Source organism: Myotis yumanensis, unplaced genomic scaffold, assembly GCF_028538775.1.
Source record: "Myotis yumanensis isolate MYYU_CA2020_CCGP unplaced genomic scaffold, mMyoYum1.0.hap1 SCAF_4, whole genome shotgun sequence".
Classification (NCBI taxonomy): Eukaryota; Metazoa; Chordata; class Mammalia; order Chiroptera; family Vespertilionidae; genus Myotis; species Myotis yumanensis.
Genome location: NW_027223755.1, coordinates 11,450,402 through 11,461,939, shown reverse-complemented (window position 1 = coordinate 11,461,939; position 11,538 = coordinate 11,450,402).

Below are 11,538 nucleotides of genomic sequence, written 5' to 3'. Positions count from 1 at the left end.
TAGCGACACCTACAGGCAGAATTGCATCAGCAAATGTGTCCTGGTTCCAGTTCACATTTTTCTGCGGTAAATCAACACTAATACATTTTTTAATTTGATCCTGTGCCACAAACTGACCAATTCCTTGAAAAGGTGTTGCTATTTCACTTTCAGTGTTTCTCAATATATAGTTTCATCTGCAATTAGAACAATGTTGAGGCATCACAAGTTTTTTCAATTATACATCTATTGATCTATTTCCCTTCTGTATTAATTTGATTATAGGGTTATAAATTCAATAGTGTACATGGGACAAATATTACAACGGGAGATGCCTGCAAGAAAAAACGAATTGTGGAGACTGGGTGGGGATAGATGGGCGATCTGTCCAAAGGGACTGGAGATGAATCAAAATTAGAAGCCCATCTCCTTCAAGCTCATTTGCACATCGAGAACTACCTGGAATGCTATTCCAAATTATTCCATAACAAAACATCGGAGATAGGAAAAGCCCAAGAAAAACAACTACTACAGAATCTGAAGCCATAAAAAATGTCAGTCAATGGTGTCTTGGATAGAATTTAGGATCATTAAAGGAGAACATTATATATTCAGAATCCTGATTTTTAAACCAAATGAACTACAATTGACTGCAATGTTAAAACTGCACGTGGCTGCAATGGTTATATTTTGAGACACCTTTATCATCAGAGTTTTAACATTACTTTCTAGTAAAATACTTTAAAAATTAACTAGTATTGGTGTTTTGTGTTCAAACTAAAGTGCTTTTTTTTAGTAGTTTGATTTGAGAAAGACAAAGCCTAAAATAAGCTCAGTTTTGATCATAGACTAAGAAAGTTCAAGTTTAGATGAAACAGTCACTTCTATTTTGGCAGGACTGTGTTGCTCTTTTAGTACCACTGATCAGATCACATACAAAAAAGTTCTGACAATTTATCAGTTGTATATATAGATTCATATTATAAAGAGTAATACACATTGAATTTTGCTTTTTCATGAAGAATTTGGACTTTACTAAAATATTTCTGACTTTGGATATATTCCTAGAAGTGGGATCACAGGGTCAAATGGGAGTTCCATTTCCAGTTTTTTGAGGAAACTCCATGCTGTCTTCCATAGTGGCTGCACCAATCTGCATTCCCACCAGCAGTGCACAAGTGTTCCTTTTTCTCCACATCCTCTCCAGCACTTGTCGTTTGTTGATTTGTTGATGATAGCCAGTCTGACAGGTGTGAGATGGTACCTCGTTGTTTTGATTTGCATCTCTCGGATGATTAGTGGCTTTGAGCATGTTTTCATATGTCTCTTGGCTTTCTGAATGTCCTCTTTTGAAAGGTGTCTATTTAGATCCTTTGCCCATTTTTTGATTGGATTGTTTATCTTCTTTTTGTTAAGTTGTATGAGTTCCCTATAAATTTTGGAGATTAGGCCCTTATCAGATATGACGTTGGCAAATATGTTTTCCCACACAGTGGGTTTTCTTGTTGTTTTGTTGATGGTTTCTTTTGCTGTGCAGAAGCTTTTCATTTTGATGTAGACCCATTTGTTCATTTTCTCTTTAGTTTCAACTGCTCTAGGAGCTGTATCAGTGAAGAAATTGCTTTGGCATATGTCTGAGATTTTGTTGCCTTTGGATTCTTCTAGAATTTTTATGGTTTCCTGTCGTACATTTAAGTCCTTCATCCATTTTGAGTTTATTTTTGTGTATGGTGTAAGTTGGTGGTCTAGTTTCATTTTCTTGCATATATCTGTCCAATTTTCCCAACACCATTTATTGAAGAGACTATCTACTAATCACATTTTTGGAGTTATAGATTTATTAAACTGAAAAATTTTGTCACATACATGTAATTGAATATATAACATCTATACAGAGAGATAGATGTATAGGTGTGTGTGTGTGTGTGTGTGTGTGTGTGTGTGTTGAACAGAATCCATACATTTTAAGGTCATTTCATGTACTTCCACTCGGAGGCACTACTGGTTTGTTGTTGGAGAAAGTCTCTAAATATTCTTTTCTGCAGACAAAACAGAAAAGAAGAAAATACTCTAGACAATAAATTGTAGAAGTTTTTTGGTGATAAATCATAATTCAGGTAAATAAAGGGTATTAACTAGATAACTAGAAATAATACTAAAAGCCAACGTCCAATGATGTGGAATTATTATAATATAGCATAATGTTGATGAAATTCCCCATTAGATGGCAGTACAGAGAAAAATACTATTTTATATTTCAAGTCCATTTGTGTACAGAATATAGCAGTATAGCTATCTGGTAAATGAATATATGTAACATTGAAAGTTAAATATCACAATTTTGATAAAATAATTTTGCATTTACTCTCCTTAAAATTGGTAACAGATATATAAGACACAGAGCCTACTTTATGGAGAGTAATCAGTAATTGCATATATTACACATATGTATACACATTTTCAGTAAATATGTATGCATACATTACACACCCACCCACACACATACAACTACACATATTTAGGACCAGACTTTATTTGAAACTTTGGGAGATAAAACCTTTGGAGAAAAAAATGTGTCTATTTTTGTGAAATAAACAGTAACTCCACCTGCTAACCCAGTCCAGTTCTAACTCTAATGGAAACATCTGTAAAGTGAGTGGAACAGCTGAAATTGTGGGAGAAAGCAAATTCAAATGAGGAGCTTCTTCAGAGGGACAGGTCGGCAAGCCTGTCTTCTCTCTGCCTTCCTCGTTCCTGTGTGGAGAAGGTGTACCCATCTCCCCATCTCCAGACTTGAGTGGGCGGAGAAGTGAAACTGGAAGACAAGTGTCTAGAATTTCAGCTCCCGGAGGAGAGATGACACCTGATCTCCAAGGACTCCACCTCTGAGGGCTGTGTTGAACAGCACACGGGTAATGTAAGGCCACCAGTGGGCACATCCGTTATTTGAAAAAAACTCCAGAAATTGCAAAATACTGTCACTTTTAAAATGAGATCAAGGTCATTAAAAAGTAATTTTTGCTCTATATTTTGAAGAGCGATTTTGAATCATATTTTAAAGTAAAAATGCCTACTTAACTTTAAAGCATTTTCTTTATAGTTTCTAAAGTTTGATTATACTATATAGTCTTTACTAAACATAAAAAAATTCTGTAAAGATATGACACTATTTTATAGATAGTCAACAGAAGATAAATTTTAACAAGATAATCAACAGAAGATAAATTTTAGCCCTGCCAATCTATGAGGAATTGAAATTAGTCTTTCACAATGCATTCTGTTGCAGTGTTGGAGAAAGTTGTGTGTGTGTGCACAGTTTCATATGTTCACACATATGTTCAGCATACTTAGCTCTATCCATAAATAACTTATTATGTTTTTCTTTACAACCTTGTGACTCATATTTATTTAGGAAAAGAATTAGATATTGAAACACAATGTTAATTTATTGTAGGTACATTATAATCTTGTAAAGATTAATCTACCGAGTAACCTTCATTAATAAACCCTGGATGAAAAAAAATGCACCCCCTTCAAAATCAATGCAAACTGTGAATGATCATGAGTCACTTACATGGAAAATGACAGAAGGAAAGACAGGCCACTCTCTGTTCCTTCTCCTTTCAGTCCTTCCTCGTCAGCAAGCTGAGGGCAGAGTGCTGGAAGGATGTATGTGTGTCAAGAAGCAAAATATAAACAGCCGAGTTTATACATAGCATATGCATGTATAAGCTATGAAATATAAATGGTGTAGCTTTGGGGGTCATGCATATGAGTTAAATGTTCTCATATTTATTTGCATTTTTCTGGTATTGCACATTATAAAGATGAATGGTAAAATTCTAATTATGAAAATGTTTTCTGTAGTTAGAACAACATTAAATAGCAAATATGTAACTAGTCAAGAGAGGGCCTACAAAGACAAGTCAAACTTCATGGCTCAGTCCTTGCAGTGGAATTTCTTCCTCCTCCTTGAACAAGAGGCCTCATGTTTGAATTCTGCACCAGGTCCTACATGTGTGGGAGCTCTCTCTCTCTCTCTCTCTCTGCCAAGTTTACTGAGGTTCCAGAGAGGACCCTGGCGTAGCAGACAGGCCAGCGACAGTCTTTTCAAGCACTGCATCTGATTCTCTAACTACCCTTCCTGACCCCGCCACGCTGACAACCCTCTCCAGGGTCCCTGTGCCAGCTTGCTGGGGCCAACTCGCTCAGACTCACACCACTGCCCTGGCTGCCCTGTGTACTTGCTTCTCCAACAAAGGGGCCAGCATTTCTAAAGTGTTTTTTCAAAGTGTTGCCAAGAAAATAGAGCTCTTTTTCTTTAGCTGTGGAGCCATGCCAGCCACAAAGATGGGAGAAAGTAATTCATTCCCTCTAAGGTCTGTAAGATTCTGAGATCCTGCAGCGATGCTCCTCCGTGGAACCCACGAGCTGAAAGGACTAGCTGGTTACTTCTCAGGCTGTCTCTGTGCCATCACTTTGCTGATGATTCTATATAAGTCATTTTTATTTCTGGTGCAAGTGGGAGCTTATTATAGAAGCCACAAGCTGAGACCTATGGTGTTTAGAGCTTAGCAAAGAAAACTGAGAAATGACAATAGACTCCATTACCCAGATTTTAAAGACTAAGCCTAATCCATCTATATACTGCCCCAAATGCATTTCATCTCACATTGTTTTCAAGTGGAGTCTTTATCTTTTAGACTGATTTATTGGTGCTCTTTTATTTAAAAAAAAAAAAGTGTTTTTATTGACTTTAGAAAGAGAGGAAGGGAGAGGGGGAGAGAAAAAAACATTGATCAGCTGCCTCCTGCATGCCCCCTACTGGGGATCAAGCCCACAACTTGGGCATGTGTACTGACCAGGAATCGAACTGGTGAAGTCTTGGTGTATAGGATGATGTTCAACCACTGAGCCACACCAGCCAGGGCTATTGGTGCTCTTTTAATATTAAGGTTACTAAACCTTTGTAAATGATACACTGCACATGTTTTATCCCAATCTGTATTGTGTTTTTATTTTGTGGTGTCTTTCATCATGTATAATTTTGTTTTTTAATTTTATGCAGCTTTTGAACAATTTTATAGCTGTATCTTTAGAATGCTAATCAATTTGGAATTTATTGTTTAAGATGACAGGTGAGATGGGGATCTAAATGTATCTATAAAATGGATAAAACATTGGCCTCTAATTTATTGGGTTATCTTTCTCTCCTCCACTATTTTAAATATCATATTTGCTGTAAACCAAATTCTCATGAAGATGTGCATCTTCTTTTGTCTATCTTCTTCACTAGACCACTTCCTTTTCCTGTACTAATATACCACATTGTAACTCTTTGGCCTGCATTTCCTTCCGTTTCAGTTAATGTTTGGATTATCTCATTGTTCATGTCTTCCTTCTGTTACCTGGGTTCTATCTTTCTGTTATTTGGATGTTGGGCCTTCCGGACTAATCACTTAATGTTACCTTCTTTCTCTTCTCACAGCCATCTCTTTGTCCTTCTGCTCTACTTTCTCTGAGACCTTTCTCAGCTTGATTTTCTGAAACTTCTTTCATTTTTTCTATTATGGTTTAACATCTGATCTCCTTTTCTTTCCTAAGTGTTTCTTTTTATAATAGCTTGTCTTTTTTTTTTTTTCATAGATGCAATATCATCTCTTAATCTGAGGATATTTATGACGCATTTCTATTGAAATTTCTTCTCTCTGTAAATGTTTCTTTTACTTATAAATTATATTTCTCTTGTTTTGGTTTCTCTTTCCATATTACATCTTTTCCTTGGGAGTTTGGCCATCTTTACCTGTTTATTCTTGTTTAAAATTGTAGGGATTAAATGTTTATTTTAACACTCTGAGCACATGTATGGAACTTCCTTGACTTTGGGCTTGAGTATTATTTTAAATATGTTTTTAAGGACCGTTGGTCTGGTCATATGCACCTGAAAATGTTTTTTCAATCTCCCATCTGGAGAGTAAAGGTGGGGACCCATTAGTAAAGGTCCTCAGCATTTAGCATTCAGAAAGGGTCTGGCCTTCCTATTTTCAGTAAAGTAGCCATGCTGCCGCTCCACGGGGCAGCACCACCTTGGATAGTCATGCTGAGCCCCGAGGAAGGCCCCACATGTGGTTTAGTTCTCTCCTGCAGTCATCTTGAAATGAGTATTTTTGAACAATAGGTATGCATTTTAATTCTAATTTTGCTCTGGGCCCCACAAATCATGTATCTAGTCCTGGGTGACTACACCCTCATGTCTGCAGATCCAAGGCCAAGCAAACCCCTCAGTTTTGCCCTCTCCTGTTTTCTCTGAGTGGGGGAGGGTCATCTCCATCAACATACAATTCAGGTGGGGAGCTAGGGATCCACCTGTTTCTAAACCAGACTTTGCAAAATTCTCCACACCACCTTTCACTCTCCTTCTCGCTCTCTCCTAAACTAGCTGTGCCTAAATCTATTTTTCCATGAGCACCATGGAAAATCTAACTTCTCATAGCATGCTGCTGGCTGATTTTTCTCTGCCACCCCTGCATGTGGCTGGCCATCCAAACCCAGACTTCCCGTTGATGAGCAATCTTTTACTTCTCAACCAAAGAGGTTGCTCTTTACCAATAGTGTGGTAGGGCCCTTCCCCTGAATGTTAAACTGCACAGTGCATTAGCAACCTTAATGACCTCTCTAAAGACCCATTCAGTGGGGCACCCTGCCCCCCCCTTCCCACCCCTAGAGCATGAGCATACCTCTCTGTGTGGTGTGGGGACGTAATGGGAGACCTGTGTCTTTCTTTCTGGTGATCACACCTTTTACCCGTCTCACCAGTGAAATCTGTCCCTTAACCCAGTGGTCAGCAAACTGCAGCTCGTGAGCCACATGTGGCTCTTTGGCCCCTTGAGTGTGGCTCTTCCTAAGCCTAGGAGTACCCTAATTAATTTAATAGTAATGTACCTACCTATATAGTTTAAGTTTAAAAAATTTGGCTCTCAAAAAAAATTTCAATGGTTGTACTGTTGATATTTGGCTCTGTTGACTAATGAGTTTGCCGACCACTGGCATAGGCCAATTGTGATTTATCTCGGCAGTGGTTCTCAACCTTCTGGCCCTTTAAATACAGTTCCTCATGTTGTGACCCAACCAGAAAATTATTTTCGTTGCTACTTCATAACTGTAATGTTGCTACTGTTATGAATCACAATGTAAATTTCTGATATGCAGGATGGTGTTAGGTGACCCCTGTGAAAGGGTCATTCGACCCCCAAAGGGGTCGAGACCCACAGGTTGAGAACCGCTGTGACCTAGGGTGTGGTAGAGGGCTTCCATCCTTAAGATCAAGGGATCTGCATACGTTGCTGAAATAACTTAATTAAAAATGTCATTGTATATCTTCCAGCGAAGGAGAGCAAATGAGTGTCAGTTGGTCACAGGTCCCAACTGAGAAATACAACAACCTTCCACGTAGCTCTGGAGTTTGTCATCCATTCTTTTTATTATCCAGAGATGACTAAAGTAGTTTATTCTTTTTCCTTCCATGCCCACTCCAGACCTCGTTCAAGTACAGAATTGTTTTCTTACAATGTGATTAGGATCACATCTGATGACCCCCTGTATTAGTTTTCTATTGCTGCACAACAAATCCCCACAAACTTAGCTGTTCAATACAAATTTGTGATCTCACAGATTCCCTGGGTCAGAACTCCTGGGTCTCACTAGGCTGCAATCAAGATGTTGGCTGGGGCTGCATCTGAGGCTGTGGGGCTACTTCCAAGCTCACTGGTTGTTGGCAGAATTCAGTTCCTTGGGGTTACAGGACTGATGTTCTCAGCTCCCAGAAGTTGCTCCTCTCCACAGACAGTTCACAACGTGGCTGTTTGTGTCTTCCAAACAAGCATGAGGGCCTCTTTCTCACCAGGAATGTTTCCCTGCAGGTTGCTAAATGGAGTCTCATCAAATGTAACCTAATGGAGGTAGTGACTATGCCAGCTTATTCACAAGCCTGCCCACATTCACGGAAACCAGGGGGTGTGACCAGAGGGGCGGGAAACTTGGGGTCAGTGCAGAATTTTGCCTACTATATATCCCATAACTTACATTTGTACCTTTGGAGTTTTCTTTGTTTATTTTCTACTAATCATCAGTAGAAAGTTCTCACCTTTATTTTTAGCACTTTATATATTACTGTCTGACATAATGCTTTTCTCCAATAATTTTTAAATGACATATTATTTTCAATAAGAGGTAACCTTCATCTCCACTCTCAATCTCACTTTCACACCTTTCCAGGAACCTGTCACATACTTTTTATTCAATAATAACATGCATCTTAAAAGAAAATAAATTAAAATTCTATGGCATTATTTTATAAACACGAGTTTATTTTTAAAAAATGATTGTCCTTACACTAATTTTCTAATAAGTAAAAACAACCAGAAGGAAAGGAGGGTGGGGGCAAGTAAAAGATCATAAAGGGGGGATAAATGGTGATGGAAGAAGACTTGACTTGGGGTGGTGAACACAATACAACATACAGATGACATATTATAGAATTGTATACTTGAAGCCTATATAATTTTATAACTAATGTAACTCCAATACATTTAATAAAAATATTTTTAAAAACACAGAGCCCACTAAAAGTACTATGTTGAAACACTGCAGGAAATGTAAAGAGTTATAGAATCTTTGCAGGTACTGAAAAGAGTTGTAATGTAGTTCAGAAAGCCAATAGAAACACAGAAGTTGAACACCAATAAAATATTTAAATGGAAATGTAAGTCAAGAATGAAGGCCAAGTTTCAAGCCTAAATTAATTATTAATTGTCAAATTAATCCTAGGGAGTTCAGAGGACGGTGGTTGGGTTATATTTTTAGGGTGACTTAAACTACCCCCAAATTTAGTGACTTAACACAACAGTGGTGCTGTTACCCCTCAAAACTGAGTGGGCCAGGGGTTCAGGAGGGGTTGCAGCCAGGCAATCTCCCACCCTAAGGACCATCACCTGGACCCTGCCAGGTTCCCAGCTGGGCCTGGCCTAGTCTGCAGGCTTCCGGAAGGGCGCCACACGAATCTAGCACCTTGCTGTCCCTCGGTTAGCCTCTTTCCCCGCATCTCATGGTCCTGGCCCTGCATGTGGTTTGGGCTTCTCATGGCAGGGTACTCTCATTTCTTTCCTGACAGCTGCCTGGTAAGAGTGAGGGGAAAGGAAGTGGACACTCTTGTGGTCTGGATCCGGAAACTCACACAGGGTTACCTGGGCAATATCCAATAGGTCACAGAACCCACGCACCTGCAGAGAAGAAACCGGACCCTCCTTCCTCCGCAGTCTGCACGATGAGGAGAGGGTCAAGGCGTCCATGGCTATGTTTAGTTCACCATGGAGGGAAAGGTCAATTTGGACCAGAAACGTCAGAAAAAGCCGCACAGGGAAAGATGGTTTGAAAGGGTATCGAGCGTTTGAAAAAAGAGAGTGAGAAGAAGGTCACACATATCAATCAATATCTAAATTTAAACAGTAACAGGGGGAACAAGACTTTCAACTGCTTAGCAAGACAAGAATTCTATTTCAGCTTGTTTTGCTCTAACAACAAAAGTGACAGTGGGAATTTGCCTCAACTTGGGCAAGTCACTCCTTTCTGTTCATAAACAGGCTAATTCAACTGAAGACATAATTTTCTTTTACATGAAGTCGGCTTATTTGAAGAACGGTGAGTTTGAGCTGACGGCTATTATAGGACTAATTGGGGAAGGTCGGTCGGAGCTCACTGGCTCTCCGAAGGTGATGGGAAGGCTCACAGTGAGTGCTGTGACGGATGCGGGGCAGCGGCACGGGGCCCCGGCTCAGCACCCCATGACCTGGCACTTTGGGTTCAGTAAGTGGACCGAGGTGAGAGGGCCTTCCTGTTAGCCATATACTCCTTCCGGGTCTCTCATAAGGCTTTGTCAGAAAGGCTCAGTCCTTAGAACCATAACTTCTGGCTGAGAAGAGGCTGTCTTAGATTTGTAGATTAAAGGTCAACAGCTGTCTAGATTAATATTCACTGTGTGTGTGTGTGTGTGTGTGTGTGTGAGAGAGAGAGAGAGAGAGAGAAAGAGGGAGAGAGAGAGAGAGAAAGAGAGAGAGAGCGCGAGAGCGAGCGCTCAACTTAGTACACACAGCCTACTTGCCTCCTTTGAACACCACCTGGCATGTGGTAGACATTTAATATTGGTTAATGAACTGTATTACTCATATTCTCTCAACACCAATTTAAACAACGTATATACTTCCTCCCGGGTTTGCCTATATAATATTAAACCAAAAACAGGAGACTCTCTTAGCAACACCTACCAATTAAAAATTAAGCACTCCTGCCTGAAGTGAGCACAGCTCTGGTTTAGCATGGCAAGTTTTAAAATGTATATATAACATTTTCATCTAACCCTCTATTTTTTGGACACAGATATATTTTGAATTTTTAATATGAAACCTGACGTCCAAAAAACAAAGGAGGAGAAAACAAAACACATGAGATATACTAACAACAACAACAACAACAAAACAATAAGACATCTTTTTTTTTTATTGATTTCAGGAGGAAGGGAGAGGGGGAGAGAGATAGAAACTTCAATGATGAGATAAAATCATTGATTGGCTGCCTCCTGCATGCCCCCTATTGGGGATCAAGCCGGCAACGTGGGCATGTGCCCTTGACTGGAATCGAAACGGGGACCCTCTGGAGACAAACACTTTATCCACTGAACCAAACCAGCTAGGGCAAAACCCACATATTTTAATGTTAGAGCAGCCTGGGAAACCATCAGATCTTATTAGTCTTTTATATTATAATGGAGATTCCTCCTCTCTATAAAGCCCTAGGGTTTAGTTGTTTCCTTTCATCTGGTCGAGAGCACTGAAAATTCCAAGCTCCAGCCTTGCTGAGTAAATAGCATCCTAAACGGGTCCGGTCCCAAGCAAGCCCAGGGCTCTGCATGGGTTACAGGAGGGGTTTTCAGAAGTTTTTGTTTCCAGAGCTCTGGGTGGCTCCTCAAATCTGCTAGGCTCGGCAAACAAAAGGAAAAGAAAAACAGACACACGTTAGGGCCTTGGCACGCCCTCTGGAGAGAACCATTGAGCCTCCAGGGACTGGAGGGGAGGCTGTGTGCCACTGGTACTCCGAGCAAAGAAAGAGGAGCCCGGCATGCAGGCAGCTGGGTGCGCCTCTCCCAGTGCAGACCTAAGTCCCCCTAATACCCCAGAGGTGCGGGGAGCAGAACGGTGTTCTCACCCTCTCATCTGTCCCATCGATGTATGTAAATACAGGAACCTACTTCAAAGGAAGTGCAAATAGTCTGCAGACATTATATGGAATATATTACACTATAATATTACATATACTACACATACGTATACAGGCATATATACATGTGTATATGGACATATATCATTTCAACCTCTCCCCCAGGAGATGGCTCGAACATCCCTTGCCCCACATCTTGAGCAAGTTCGCTCCCCCTCCCAGACCTGCCAGATCCCGCCGGGTAGAGGCGGGCAGGGCTGCGCTGGGCAGTGGCCACCGCACATCCGGGTG